The sequence below is a fragment of the Mytilus edulis genome, chromosome 11 (assembly GCF_963676685.1).
Source record: "Mytilus edulis chromosome 11, xbMytEdul2.2, whole genome shotgun sequence".
NCBI classification, from domain to species: Eukaryota; Metazoa; Mollusca; class Bivalvia; order Mytilida; family Mytilidae; genus Mytilus; species Mytilus edulis.
In genome coordinates, this window is record NC_092354.1 from 13,866,172 (window position 1) to 13,882,635 (window position 16,464).

Genomic DNA, 16,464 nt, shown 5'->3' on the forward strand with positions numbered 1-16,464 from the left:
ATTGACTTGATATGGTTTTGCCATTACTCAATATTGTTTTGTCCTTACTCGATGTGGTTTCACCATTATTTAATATGGTTGTGTCATTAGTCAATGTGGTTTAAACAGTACTTGATGTGTATGTGACTTAACGTAATGTAGTTGTTTCATTACATGATGTGGTTTTGTTATTTCGTAATGATGATTTGTCAATTCTTTATATGGTTTTAACATTACGTAATGATGTTTCAAAATTTGACGATTTTACACTACTTGATGTGTTTGTTTCATTATTTGATGTGGTCTTGTCATTCTTTGATGTGGTCCTGTCATTCTTTGATGTGGTCCTGTCATTCATTTATGTAGTTATCCCATAACTTGATGAGGTAAAACCACGTGACCAATTCGGAAAAACCTGTTCTATTTTTAGATAGATTTCCATGTTGTATGTGCCTTGAGAATGCGTGTGGCCATCCATCTAATTCTAATTAGTTTCAGGAGTTATCTGGAAACGCCCTCCTTATGCAAGTAAATTTCCCAAAAATGACAAAGTTCGCCTTTCTCCCAAAAGAGCACATTTTTGCAAAAATATCTTCATAAATCGGATTAAAAACACAGCTGTAGGCAGGATTATCTGAATGGGCTTTTAGTTTGACAGCATATTGAAGTCCAAGCTTCAAACGTCTGTCAGTGAGTGAGTGCTCATCAGCCTCTACATACAGACTCTCAACTGGTGAGGTTTTAAATGCGCCAAGACAGAGACGCAAACCTTGGTGATGCACAGCATCGAGAATCTGTATGTAGGACTTCCTTGCAGAGTCATACACTATAGAGCCATAATCTAGTTTAGATCTAACAAGAGATCTATATATATTGAGTAAAATGTTGCGATCAGCACCCCAGTCAGTGCTGCCGACAACTTTTAAAATATCTAAAGCTTTTAAACATCTCGCTTTTAACATTTTGATATGGGGTAGAAAGGTTAACTTCTTATCGAAAAGTAAACCAAGAAATTTGGTTTCATCAACCATTTTAATTGGGTTGCCGTACAAAGTTAGTTCTGGATCAAGATGCAATTTTCTTTTGTTACAAAAATGCATCCCGACCGTTTTTGAAGTGGAAAATTTAAAACCATTTCCCGAGGCCCATTTTACAATTCTTCCAAGACATAATTGTATTTGTCTTTCAATGTTATTCATATTTTTGCCTCTGTAACATATTAAAAAATCATCAACGTACAATGAACCTTCAATATTACTTTTTAAAACTTCAACAAGGCTGTTGATTTTAAGACATGGTCGAATTAACTCTAACATTAAATTGTCTGTTAGAGAGAAAATTAGAAATAAAATTAGGCATATTGCCTTTCAACCCCATATCAAATAGATCTTTTAAAATACCATATTTCCATGCAGTATCATAGGCCTTCTCAAGGTCGAAAAAGACCGACACCACATGCTCATTTTTCGCAAAACCATTACGGACAAATGATTCGAATCGAACAAGATGATCAAGAGTACTGCGACCCTGTCGGAATCCACACTGGATATTGGCTAATAGCCCATTGGATTCCAGGAACCAAACAAGGCGATCATTGACCATCCGTTCGAGTGTTTTACAGACACAACTGGTAAGAGCAATTGGTCGATAATTAATAAGGATCCGTATGATCTTTACTTGGTTTTGGAATAGGCACGACGGTTGCAAGCTTCCAGATTGATGGTAAATCACCAGATTCCCAGATGTTATTCATGAGCTGCAAGAGAGCTTCTAGCGAGGAATCTGGCAAGTGTTTTAAGAGTTGGTAGTGAATATTATCAGGCCCACAAGCTGTATCATGGGCTTTTGACAGAGATGTTTTAAGTTCTTCAAGAGAAAATAGTTTATTATAATTTTCACCATTTTTTGATCTAAAGTTTAATTTAATTTTTTCTTTTTGTTTTTTTAACTTTTTTTAAAGTCTTCCCTGTAGTTGTTACAAGAAGAAGACTTTGCAAACGTTTCACCAAGTTTGTTGGCAATATCCTTTTCAGATGTTAATAAATTATTGCCGTCTTTCAAATGTTTTACAGTGGCTTTAGAATTTTTACCTTTTATTTTATTTACCATATTCCAAACTTTTGTCATCGGAGTGCGAGGTGTCATCCCCGAGACAAATTTTTTCCAGGATGTTCGTCGGGCTTGCCTACAAGTCCGCCGTGCCTTAGCGCGAAAAATACGGAAATTACTCAAGTTTTCCGTCGTTGGTTGTTGATTGAACCGTCTTTCAGATTTGTTACGGTCACCTATGGCTTGATCACATGCGTCATCAAACCATGGTTTACTGGGATGTTTTGGATTTGCCGAGGTCTTAGGAATAGTTCTGTCAGCAATTGACGTTAGAACTGTATTAAACGTTAAAATTGGATCTTGCACAGTCTCAAACATCTTTGACTGAAGTTCCGCTCGACAGAGATTCTCAAACAAGGACCAGTCCGCCTTGTCAAGTTTCCAACGTGATACTCTCTGTTGGGCAGAATTAAAAAGATGTTCAAGTACTATTGGAAAATGATCACTTCCACATAGATCATCATGAACACGCCATGAATAATCCAGAAGCAGAGAGGGGTCGCATATAGTGATATCAATAGAAGAATAAGACCCGTTTCCAGGATGAAGATACGTATTAGATCCATCATTAAAAATGCATAATCCTTCTTGAGAGACAAAGTCCTCAATGATCTTACCTTTGGCATTATGAGTCTTGCTACCCCATAATGGATTGTGGGCATTGAAGTCGCCCATAAGTATACATGGTGAGGGTAATTGATCAGTGAGGTTTTTGAGTTTTGCTTTATCGATAATTGAATTAGGTGGAATATATATCGAACATAATGTAATTGTTTTGTCCAATGATAAACGAATTGCAACTGCTTGCAGATCCGTTTTGAGTTGGACTGTGCTATGAATGACGTTGTCCTTCACAAAAATAGATGATCCGCCTGCAGCACGTTCATCTACCTTAGAAAATGTGCTATAAATGTTGTATCCTTTTAAAGATACGTTGTCACTTTCTTTTAGATGAGTTTCATGAAGACAAAATGCAATAGGTAAAAAAGACTGAACTAGAAGTGTTAACTCGAGAAGATTTATTTTAAGACCTCGGCAATTCCATTGGATTATATTTGTCATTATTTAAATGCTGTCGAGTTTGCCAGCATTCTTATTTCGCTCACCCTGAGATCGTGATCTTTCGGGTGGCGGAACACTTTCGGTTTCCATTTCAGTTTCGATGATAAGTGTTGAAAATCTGTTGTGCGAGGAGAGTCGTCGATTTCCAGGACTACGCGCAGCTGGTGTTACTCCGCCTCGACCCCTACCCCGCGACCTCGAATCAGAAGACTTCTGAGAGGATGTGTTTCCTGGCTTCTTTTGGACATCCTTCTTTTCTTGAGAACGAAGAGGAGATGGGGCTCTGGTAGACTGTGTACTGGACGAAGAAGATACCTTATTGGATGCAGATGAAGGAAGACTTTTGGAGGTGGAAGAATCATCTATGTCACTGGGAAGATCCCAGACAGATTCACCGCTCCAATTGTGTATTTCTACTGTTTCTTTTTTATTTGATTTCCTTTTCTCATTTTTTTTGGTGATGATAGTGAGCTCTGTAGGGAAGATTGAGTTGACTGAGTACTGGTTTTGGAAGATATTGGTTTTCTTGGAACCAATATTCTATCGGTAGGTTCTGTTTCAACAGACAGCATTTTAAAATTGTCCGCATCAATTGGCCAAGTCATGCGAGTTTGTGTATTCTCGTGACTGAATGAGCGGACAACTTTGCTGGCGTACGATGGTCTGTTTGAAACAAGGAGATCATTCGAAACAGAAGCTATCTGTTTAGCTTCTGGGTAACTAATGTTTCTTTCTGTTTTAATTTTTTTTTTCTTTAAGGTAAACAGGGCAGTCCCTAGACGATGAAAAATGGGATTCACCACAGTTTACACATTTAGAAGATTCAGAGTGACAGTTTGTTCCCTCGTGTCCTTCGTCAGAACACTTGAAGCATCTCTGCTTACCACGACATTGTTTGCTTCCATGACCAAACTTTTGACAAGTAAAGCATCGAATTGGGTTTGGGATAAACATGTCAACTCTGATTCCGAAGCAACCTAAAGTAATAGATGGAGGAGGAGTTGGAGTTCTAAAGGTCAAAAGATAAGTATTTAATTTGATTATATTTCCATTCTTTTTAATTTGAAATCTAATAACATTAGTTACACCTTGGCTTGAAAGTTCCTCACCGATTTCTTCCACGGTAAGGTCACCAAGGTATTGACTTCTGTCTCGAATGATCCCCTTACAGCTGTTCAAACTGTTATGGGGAAAGGCAGAAACAGGAAAGTTTGATATTGTAGACATTGTAAGTAAATTTGTTGATTGACTTTTGTTGGAACATTCAACCAACAAATTGCCAGATCTCATTTTTGAAACTTTTTTGACAGTACCAGCAACGCTTTGAATTTGTTTGTGAATTACAAAGGGCGATATTTTTGAAATTGGTTTTTCTTCTGTTCCTTTTATTACAATAAATCTGGGCCAACTGTCATCTTCCCGACAGGGCTCTGAATCATCACATTTTCTTTTCTTATGTATTAAAGCTGATTTCGAGGGTTTGCTTTGTTGTGCCATATGAAAGGAGAAAGATTCACCATTCTTGCCATCCACCCACCTCGGAGTGCCTACAAGGGCGATGCTGTGTTTCCGTGGCGAACCGGGATCGAGTGCTAATTCTGAAAACGAGCTCCATATATAATGTAGCTGGTCCTCAAAATCAGCACCCAAGATCCACTGCGGAATGCACCAGATGTTCCAAGAATAGTATACTCAAGCAGAGCGTATCCATCAAGCGAAAGAGAAAGCGTACCACTTGATTGACCCATGAGCCATCGCCTTCTTCAGTTATCCAAAATATAAATAGCTTAATTTAAAATACATGTGTATATTATGAAAATTGTTACAAGAAAGCTTATTGTTGAGGATTAACTGAAGGGCTCGCCATGACCAGCCGATTGATCGAACCGGGTCCATCCGACCTCCCGTTTAGATGATTTCGAAGCCAAAGCAGCTTATTGAACTATAGTCTCGTCCGTCCGGGTATTTTCTGACCGTAAGGAGTCTGGCTATAGCCCTCATCCACAAGGAACTCGTCAACCACCGACACGGGTAGCAACCCACGGCAAACGGGTTGGAGAGCCTATTTTATTTAAAACATCGGGCATCTCACGATGTTCGGATCACTTTAGTCTGGTCTCTACCCTTCGACCTGTCCAGCATGGGTAACCCTACCAGGAGACGAAGCTCCAGCTGGCATAGCTCTTGGGGTCACTGAGACACGCAAGCCCTCCGACCACGGCAAGGATAGCGATCCACCGGAGGGACCTTAATTAAGACATTTCCAGAAAGACTAAAATAATTTCGATGACTTTCCGGTGTTTTTTTCTGCATATTTAATATTTGATAATGTTGAACACGATGCAGTATGGAGTGATGTTGGGCACTAAATTTCCATAATTAAGTGAAGAGGGGGTGGGGGTCCGTAAAAAAACTGTGCCAATTAAGTTTTTTATCCTTCATTGGACTTTTGATGTCGTCCCATATAGATGTAACACTGTAAAATTTATATCTGCTTCATTTGTGTCATAAATTAGCCTAATTGTATTCTTATAAGAATAGTGTCAATTTATTATAAGGTAGGACATTTTTAAAAGCATGAGTGTCAGCTAAGAGGTGCAGGACCAGTGGTCTGCATTATCATCACTCTGTTTCTTGTGGATGAATTTTGAAACATTTGTAACACTATACATTTTACATATTAGTATGAAGATACCCATTCCTTATTTAATATAGTTTACAGTGTAGTGACAGCCAGTGGTTAAGTAAAATTGCTCATAGTCATTTATTCTTTCTTAAAACTTTGTCTTGGATTAGAATTTACGTCTTAAAATCAATGAGCTCTTTAGTTCCACATCACTGACATGTAACTTTCATAATATACATGTATTACTATAAACCACACTTAATACTGTCTCTGATTTTATGTAACTTAGAGTAATATGTCTCGAATATATGAACTGAATTTGTCAAATTTCTGATCAAATAACGTGAACTTGATCATACAATGTAAGTAATAAACTAATGTTCTGCCTCCACTCAAATTTGATTTTTTAAAATTGCAGTGAACAGCCAGCTCAGTCATTTATCTCAAAAATTAGTATAACAATGAACCTAGGTATTTTAAAAGATTGGCTAAACCATATTAATTTGGTTATTTTCCAGTACTTGTTCATTAAAAACATTGAAATTATTGCAAGCATTGATCATAATAAAAAGGGAGTTGTATTGGATAACTATGAATTATCACATTTAACACTGAATATAGAATTATAGGTTTTTATGAATTGAAAATTATAATATTAATCAAAACAGTCACTGGCAAATCCTTTCTTTCCATTAGGAAATAAAATGGAGCAATATAAAAATAAATATGAATTTTTCTTTTATGAGGTTCTGTACGTTTTATTTATGGTGTTGTTAAATAATGTCTTTGTTTATGGTGTTGTTAAATAATGTCCGAGTCCCAATTTGATAATGGTTGTGTCCGATGTATTATAAGTGAACACATGATGTTAATTACACCTGAAGGTTTTTGATTTGACATGCTTTGTGCCTTACCTGAGTTGTATACCTGTGTTCTTATGTTATAGGGACAAGTAACCATCATTTTTTTGTATAATGGCTAGGAAATATAACATTTTGAAAATAATGATTGATTTAACCAGAAACATAAATATGCATCAATAGGCTAGGTAAACAGACAAAAAGTCACACTTATAAATGGTTATTATTGAAATTTAATCAATATGAATTAAATTTATTTATTGAATTGATCAGAATTGGATTTGTCTCCGTTTTTATGTTTTGATTGTTGCAAGCGACACTAAAACCGGTTGTATAATACAATGTTTTCTGTTCATAAGCGATACGCAATTATCTCGTGCATTTATAGACGGGAATTTCAATATAAAACTTGTTCTTTCGGTAATGTTATTTTATTTCATTCTTTAACAAACTGTAGACGGATGCCAGGACAAGAAAAACACATTGAAGATAAGTACTTTTGAATTTAAGTTATACTATGTGAATTCAAATTGTCGTTTTGGTTTAAATATATAATTTTGTTTTATTTAATTACAATGATTTCTAGTGAACGAATAAAACATAAGTTTTTTTTTTAAAATACTTTGAAAATAATTACGTTTTAAACGAATAGGTATACACTTATTTTATTATTTTGATTTATTTTCATTGAATCATATTTGTATATACATGTATGTCTTTCGCTAACTATAATATTATTTCAGTTTATCAATCTCACCTTGTGTTTATTACTGCTTTGTGAGTATGATACTCTTAACATTTATAGTTATTTTGCAAGTTCATTGAATTAGTTTATTTCAAGTTTCACGTAAGTTTGCTATGCTGTAGGTTGTGTCGGCCAGTACATTTTGCGTTTCTCAGTGTAATGTTACATATAAACGGCGCGTTATACATGTATGTAATCTACAGCTAAACAGTTACGTTTTAAATGGGCAAGAATTTACACAAAACAAAATAGTTTTATTTTATAGTTAACATTACTTTAACTATGCACACGTGTTTAAAAATTATTAACTGAATCCTTCAAATATAAGATTAAAATTTTCTTTGTATGAATATTAATAATTTTAATTGTCGATGTTCATTTATTGTAATTTTTAATGTTACTTTAAATATAGGATGCCATTGTTATTGTCAATTTTCATTCAAATATAGGATGCCAAGACATCGTAGACCAGCAAATAACCAAGCAGTGCCAGCGCGCAATTTAAGAAGGAGAGGGCCTCAATTGAATGAAAATGAACAACCTCCACAAAGACGTCGACGCAATGACCAACATATTGAAGTTGTACAAGATTTGAACATGCCTAATCCTGTTCAGCCTAACCTTGACAATGACATTCAAGTTGCAGCACCTGTACGCCAATAGGTGAGGTTGATGATACTATAGTATTTGATTAACCTAATATGTTGCCAAATATAAATGAAACTGACATTTTCATTAGCCAAACAGTTAAAGAAAAAAATTGGCAATTTCAATATACTGACTTATCTATTATGCATAAAAGCAATTTCAGTAGTCAATTTGATAAGCAAAGTTATCTAGGTTTAAATGAAGATGGTAGATTGATTACTCAAACAAATCTTTCAAAAAAGAAAACAATCACTAATATTGAGACCTGGCCTGACGCTTTTTTAGCTTATTCACAAGTTTTGATTCAGAGACATCCAATGAAAGCTAGTCAACTGTTTGGTTACATAGTTATAATAAGGGGTGCAGCAGCTGATAGTACTATTGAAAAGTGGTACATGTATGATCAGCAATTTAGATTAAGAGTTGCAAGAAACCCTACAAAAAAATGGAGTATAATTGATTTCCAATTATGGCTTCAAATAATGGCTATTGCTTCAACTATTACGTATACTACGCAACAGCCACGCATTAACAAATGCTATGACTTTAATTTTAAAGGAGTTTGTTCTCGTAGTGGTTGTTGGTTCAGTCATACATGTTTGAAATGCTCTTTGAATCACCCATCCATAAGATGTAGAAAAAGAATAGGTTTAGATAATAACAAGCCTAGGGCGATGGGTAATGGTAATAGATCAACAGTTCCAAATGGCAACAGACGTTTTCAGCAAAATTCTTGAAATAACTAAACCCAAAAATAATTATTATCGAAATATTGTGATGTATTAGTGAAAACATTATTTAAGTTACTTTATATTATAAATTTTATTGTTTCCCCCCTCTATACTTAGCGATTAGGTTACACAAATGAAACCATATGTAATGATGATATAATTACATGAGCACTTGTATATGCATTCATATAATTTAAGCACATATAACTTAGGAACATTTGACATGTCTGAAGTGTTGCATGTTTATATATAGCAACCTATTCTCATTGCACCAACTTATTTAGCAAGACTTGTCCTGATACTTGGAAGTAAATTTATTTATTTTTTTGCAGGGAACCCTATTCCTGGTAAAATGGAAAGGCTATCAACTTGCTGATTGTATACCTGGGAGCCAATCACTCACATTCCTAAATCATATTTGGAATTATTTCTAGGTTGTGTCGGCAAATTATCCGCATATGCTAATATTCTACAAGAGGCTGTACAAAATCGCCTTTCATCTACAAATTCAAAGATCAGTATTTCATTCCCTACAGATGTATATAGGTATGTATTCGGTGCTGATGCCAACACCAGTCTACTTTACTTAGAAGATTTCAGCAAACTACTTTTAAGTAGTACATGTAACTGGTATTTTCAACTTTACTGCCACGGTCAAGGTACCAAACTTAACTTTCCGGTAAGAGTGAATAACATTGTCCGGGAAAAAAAACATCTTCACCTTATCAGACAACAAGGTTATGAATAAGAAGGTACCATCTGAAAAACCTCAGATTACATCAGATACAGTGGTATATAGTGTTTAAAGAAAAAACTAATAGATTCTACTGTTGTATATAATGTATGTTTAAAGACTAGAAATTGATAGATTCTACTGTTGTATATAGTGTTTGACTGTTCATTTATAATTAAACAAACCATATCAGTATGTATTTGAAACATGTTAATGCTGTATAAAATTTTTACATGTACATGGGTTTATACAATGTCTTCCATATTGTCACCAATTGATAATTTTAAATTTCAAGACAATGTTAGACTTTCAACTGATCTTAGTCCTTGTTTTAGTAACAGTTTGCATATTTACAACTTAAAACATGTAGTAGGTTAGATGTCAGATTTAAATCTGAGTGCTCAAGAATAATCAGTATTCTAAGTGTATAGGTGAGACAGAGACAGTGTTATTTTAAAAAGGACAATTAATTGTTTTGTTTATAAAAATGAGTTGTATGATGTACACGAATTTCAAGTTACGTCTTTTGATGACAAAACAGGTTGTTTTAGAAAAGAAATGTAGAGAATTATTTGATCATTTGATCGATCTAAATGTGAAAACAATTATCTAAAAGATGAGGTCTACACATTAAAAGAAAACACTTACTTAAAAACTAGGGATAAATCACTTTTACAATATATTGACAATGTAATAATTAAGTTTGAAAGTGAAGGAAAAAAAGTTTGATGAAATTCATCAAAGGCAGCAATTTAGGAAATTAAAAACATTCACTACCTGTTATGAGCAAGCTTTGGCATTTGCTGAATCTTTTGGACTTAAACCACTTAAAATCTGATAAGGGTAAATTGGTCTCTGTTGTATTAGGTGAAGATACAGCAGAAAAATAAAATATAACTACTTATGAAAATCTAAACTCTGAGAATAAAGACTTATTAAGGCAGGTTGTGTTTTTACTTGATAACTTTTGCACAAGTGAAGCAGCATATCATGAGTTTTCCATGATATGTGATGATCTTCCAAAAAAGATTGGGTAGTTCCGTGTAGGGAAGACATTAATAAAATTTATCAAATCGAAAGACTTCTAGGAAAGAAACCAGGCGTCAAGATAAACTTAAATATAGATATTGAAGACTTTTATAAAAGATAAAATCAATAAGGACCAAAATTCCGATAAATTTCAAATTGAATTCTCAGGTGATGCTCGAGTCTCTAAAATTTCTTATTATGTAATTTTTTCACTTGCCATTTTAAATGATGATTTAAATCTCTCATATAATCAGCTAAGAACAGTTACCATAGTAAGTGTGATGAAAATTTTAAGGAAACTTGTAAACCACTTTTTGATCAATTAAATAACTTAGTAAAAAAAAAATAGTAAAAATAAATGATAATTCTTATGAAATTGAATTTTTTGTAGGAGGGGACATGAAGTTTTTACAGATTCTTTAAGGCTTAGACAGTGCAGTAGGTGATTTTGCATGTTCCTGGTGTAAAGTTCATAAAAATGACACACATGACATTAGTAAGTGTTGGAAGTATTACCATTTTTTAAATAAACACTTAGCTGTTCATGTTATTACATAGCATGTAATCTTTTACAAAACATTAAAACTGGTGTAGAAAAGCAAATAATGGGCATATAAATGTTTGAATAGATAATGATCATAAAAATATAGCGAATAGAGAACAATTTGGTCCAAATAATGAATGACTGTTAAAGTTAGTTCATAAAATTTTGATACAAGAAATGAACCATATGCAGTCAAGAATTAAAGAAAAAAATTATATAGTAGTACTAGTGTAGTAAATTTCATATCAGAGTACCTTAAGAATAAGACTTAGTGTTATTTTCAGAGCTCTGAATATTTTCTCACCCGAACAGAGATATATTCATTTTGTGCAACATTTGATAACTCGCAATTCAATTTTCAAACTCAACATAAAATGACGAGGAAGATGTTGCAGGATGACAAGGAGAATTAATGGTTGCAAATTAAGAATTTGTTCCAAGATCATTGCACTGGACTGTATAGAGTATGCCCTAAACTTACAACATCCCATATTAATCGTAGACCATTCTCATCTATGAAAGTGAATTTTGCTGCTTAATTATTGTATTAGAATTGTTTTACATTTGTCTTATCGGGGCCTTTTTAGCTGACTATGCGGTATGGGCTTTGCTCATTGTAGAAGGCCGTACAGTGACCTATATTTGTTGATGTCTGTGTCATTTTGGTCTCTTGTGGACAGTTATCTCATTGGCAATCATACCACATCTTCTTTTTTTTTTTTTTTTTTTATATTAGAAGCATTTGATGTTTAATTTATGTTTTCATGATCACTAGCTGCAATCAGAATGTGTCACCAATCAAAAGTAAGCAACATATATACTATCTTTTCAGGATCTTTGGAAGGAAAGACTCTTGTACAAATTCCAAATCTAAAAAAAAAAGGCACGACAAAAGTCTTCCGGAGGTCAAGGCCAATAAGCGCCAAAAGACTGATTCAACAACAAAGATTTGCCAAGGTCCTTCAACCTGTGGGTTGAAAAACTACTTGCCAGTTAAACCTTTATTTGAGGATGAAACCACTGTTGAAAAATACATGAAGATGCTTCTAAAAGAGTATAGTAAAAAAGATGACCAAGACATTACCCAGGTTGACCTATTGGTGGACCTTACGCTGCAACACACAAGAAGCCTTGTATGAAACCACTGTTGAAAAATACATGAAGATGCTTCTAAAAGAGTATAGTAAAAAAGATGACCAAGACATTACCCAGGTTGACCTATTGGTGGACCTTACGCTGCAACACACAAGAAGCCTTGTAGTCAGCGAACAAAAGGATGTTGAATCTATTCTAGGTGAGTATCCATGGCCGAAATCAACAGATGAGGTAAATGTTTATAAACAGACTCATCAGTGACGCTCGAATAAAAATAAAATAAAAAGGCCAAATGAAGTGCGAAGTTGAAGAGCAATGAGGACCAAAAAATCTGAAAAGTTTTGCCACATAAACCTAAGGTAATATATTCCTGAGGTAGAAAAGCCTTAGTATTTCAAAAATTCAAAGCTTTGTTAACAGTCAATTTATTATTATGAACATATCAATGATAACTCGAGTCAACACAGAAGTGCTGACTACGGGACTGGTGATACCCTCGGGGAAATAAATCTCCACTAATAGACTGAAAAACTGGTCAAAATTTCACTGACCGACTCTACATTGTCATCTAGAAGACAGTCTAACTATCTAAACTTGTCGATTTGACCATATTACGCAGTCAATTTGACTATTTACAATAATCATGCTGACAAACCAGCATTGTCAGTTTTGACTGTTTCTATTAGTCAAAATGATTATACTTAATTGTCAAACTGACAAACTTAATTGGTTAATGTGACTCATTTACATTTTCAGTGTAGTAAACAAATGTTGTGAATTTTTCCACTTTCATTAAATATTTAAGAGCTTGGAAAAAAACCCCATAACAGTGATTTCTTTGAAATACAAAATGAATATTGCATTGCATAGCTTCCTGACTAGTTCTTCCTTATGCTTATTTTGCTATCGTTTATATTTACAGTTCCATACAAGAACCGTAATTGCCTGAAACAATTCTACAAGGTCGTTCATCTACATTTTCTATGATATAAAAGGGGATAGAAAGAAGTAATTTAAAACTGGTTAGCAGTCACGGTTTTCAATACACAAAGAAGGTATATATTTTGTCAAAAGCACAGAAATTATATTTCACGAAAATAATCTTTTTAAAGCTTTGGCTCAAAGGTAATTCAAATCAATATTTTATTTAATTCTCATCTCTCAATAATATTTAATATAATATTCGTACGTGTTTACCATGAAAACAGATGCAACAGACAGAACGAATTACAACGGGAAAAGACCACGAGCTAGCAGAGTACATTATAGTTATAATAGTGAGAGGGCTTGCAATTGACTTGACACATCCGTTTGTTCATTTTACAACATGAGGATATACAACAGCAGATAAACTTTTCCCAATGCTTAGAGTTCGATCTAGGATTTAAATGTATGTTAATTACAAGTGATGGGGCATCAACAAACAGAAGATTCATTCGTTTGCATGTAAATCATAGGAATCATGATGACTTAATAGTTTACAGAGCTCTGAATATTTTCTCACCGACAAGAGATATATTTATTTTGTGTCTGATGTGCCACATTTGACAAAAATGACGAGGAAGATGTTGAAGGATGGCAAGGACATTTCATTGTTGCAAATTGTGGATTTGGTCCAAGATCATTGCACGGACTGTATAGAGTGTGACCTAAACTTAAAAGATCCCATATTAATTTTTGACTATTCTAATGTATGAAAGTGAATTTTGCTGCTCAAATATTATATTAGAAGTATTTTACGGAGACAACGTGTCTGAAACAGTGTAATGTATTAAACATATGAACAAGTTTTTTTGTCTTAACGTTAGACGCCGAAATGAGAATCTTAATCCGCATAGAGACGAAAATGATGATGGACTGCAGTATCTCACAGGCGAATTTCTTCAGTATTGTAATGATTGGAAAACCAGCGGGGAGAACAGACAAGGACAGTTAACGAAATCTCACAAAAAGTAAATAGTATAACAGTCCCAGATTCTTAATATAAAAACCATACAAACATTTTTAGTTTTTTAAAATAAACAGCGACTATATATACAAAACACTTGTCTCAGTCTCTGTTGTTTATAATGTTTAATTTGAAAATTTTGATTAAAATCTGACGTTGTTTTTAGAACATTCGGGGTTTTTTTTATAAAGGGAAGGTTATGGATACATTAACGTTTTCCATATCTCACCTATGGTAAGAGAATTATTGATATTATTCCTCATCGTAATTATGTAACATTGCTTTTAAAGAACCAATTCCATAACCATATTTATAATGGGCAGAGTTGTTTGTAGTCTGCCGAGATATCCTGTATTTAAAACAGTCCACTGCTCTATATGCAAGGGTGATTTTTTAACCGTTTACATCATTACTACATTGTTCCATTGGTCCTCAATGCTCTTAAACTTCGTACGTTATTTTACCTTTTATTTTATTTTGGATTCGAGCGTCACTGATGAGTCTTTTGTAGACGAAACGCGCGTCTGGCGTATATACAAAATTTAGTCCTGATATCTATGATGAGTTTATTGTACCTTTAAGGCATCGCCACACACGGTTCGCCACACCCGGATATTTAAACTTGTTCATTCATTAATATAGAAATGGGATTAACCTTTACAATAAGATAAGGGTCAAGTATAGAAATTAACAAAATATAACTTGGCAGAATTTATTAGAGAAAAAGATTTATTGTTGAAGATTGTATGTTGTCTTGTGAAAAGATACTTGCATAAATATATGTTTTATGGTGATTAAAATATGAAATCTTTATCGTCTCACTGATTTAATAAACAGAGACCCAGATCCCAGCAGGAAGTTGTTGTACGTGGTCTTGGCATCTATCGTAGTTTTAATGTGAACAAGTCTATTGGTATGGTGTGTTTACTTTTAAACATATGGTCATTGCTCAGGCATCGTCGTTCCAAGACTCAATCGACAAATACCAAACATAACATGTAGATCTTATTGAACACAGATTGACACTACGACTGCCTCCTGTTACAATAAGGACAGAAAGAAATAGGAATAAAGATATAATCACATTAATTCAGCGTGTGTTTCAATTATCGTTGTTTGAATTCTGTAAAAAGTGAAGAACTTTCTCTCACATACTCAACCATCAAACTAATCGACACATACTTCTTTGAGATTTGTATGTCCGCTAATCTAAAGAGAATGTAGGAAAAAAGTCACAATATATATTTTGAATTAGATATTTCTTCTTTGTGTTTGTTCGTACTGGGTGGTAAGGTTGCGGATGCAATCACAAAAACTGTGTAAAAATGTTTAAAGGAAAAGCAACCCGAGAAGGAAACTACTCCAAAACCTGAGGATTCGCCATTGCATAATTTATACCCGCCATACCAGGCTCCTTGTATGTATCCATACAATGCTATGCCTTACTTGCAACCGCCATATCCAGGTGGCTTTAATAATAATTATAGGGGTAGACCCCGAAATTCTGGAATACGTCAGAGAGGTGCTTGTCTATTTTGCGACAGTACAAGTCATCAGATAAGAGACTGTGACAAAATGAAGGCTGCAAAGGGAAAATAATGTTTTTTCGTATATTTGTATATGTTCAATTAGTTGGGGAAGTTAATTTATTGTGAAATATTTTGTAATTATTTTCTTTTTCTTTATTTGAAATGTCTTCATTTACAATTCAAGGGTCACTGATACCCTAGTGGTTCTACATGTTCCACGTGGATTGTAGGTGAAGGGGTTTCTCTTTTGAGTGCTCTTATGTTGGTTCTTGGATATTTATTTATTTTTCTCTTCAAAATAGTAATACATTGGGAAGTTTAAATTCAATCAACATTCATGTTCCAGAATGGGAAATGGAAAGTGGTTTTTATCCCGAAAACTGTCATATGATCTGCACATATATATTGGTGAAAAAAGGCAAGATACATTTTGTATATATTCGTATCTGTTCATTTGCTTATTGTCTGTGTATGGTTTTTTTTTTCTGCTGTTCATGTGCAAGTATGGTTTTGTGTTTTTAGTACACCATATCCTTTTTTTTATTATAAAATTAAGAATGTAAGTAGGGAATGTGTCAAAGAGACAACAACCCGACAATAGAACAGACAACAGCAGAAGTTCAACAACAGGTCTTCAATGTCATTATAGAGGATATTTTTTTTTAATGTTACTGATACATGTTTTGTTGTAATTATTTTTGTTTCATATCTTTTTAAATTAGAGGCGACTTAGACAGCTAAGTATATGTCAAAAGACTATTACTATTATCAATTTGTTAGTGTAGTTATTAAAAAAAACTGAAGAATTTTTCTTTAATTAACCCAT

At 33.9% G+C, this 16,464-nt stretch overlaps 1 long non-coding RNA gene across 1 annotated transcript; it reads left to right on the forward strand.

Annotated features, from left to right (window-relative positions):
* The first annotated feature begins 7,378 nt into the window (after nt 1-7,378).
* LOC139495187 (uncharacterized) lies at nt 7,379-14,893 on the forward strand. The gene is made up of 5 exons (XR_011657280.1): nt 7,379-8,044; nt 9,093-9,306; nt 10,914-11,018; nt 11,899-12,360; nt 13,084-14,893. It is a non-coding gene; the product is annotated as an uncharacterized lncRNA (long non-coding RNA).
* Nucleotides 14,894-16,464: the final 1,571 nt, after the last annotated feature.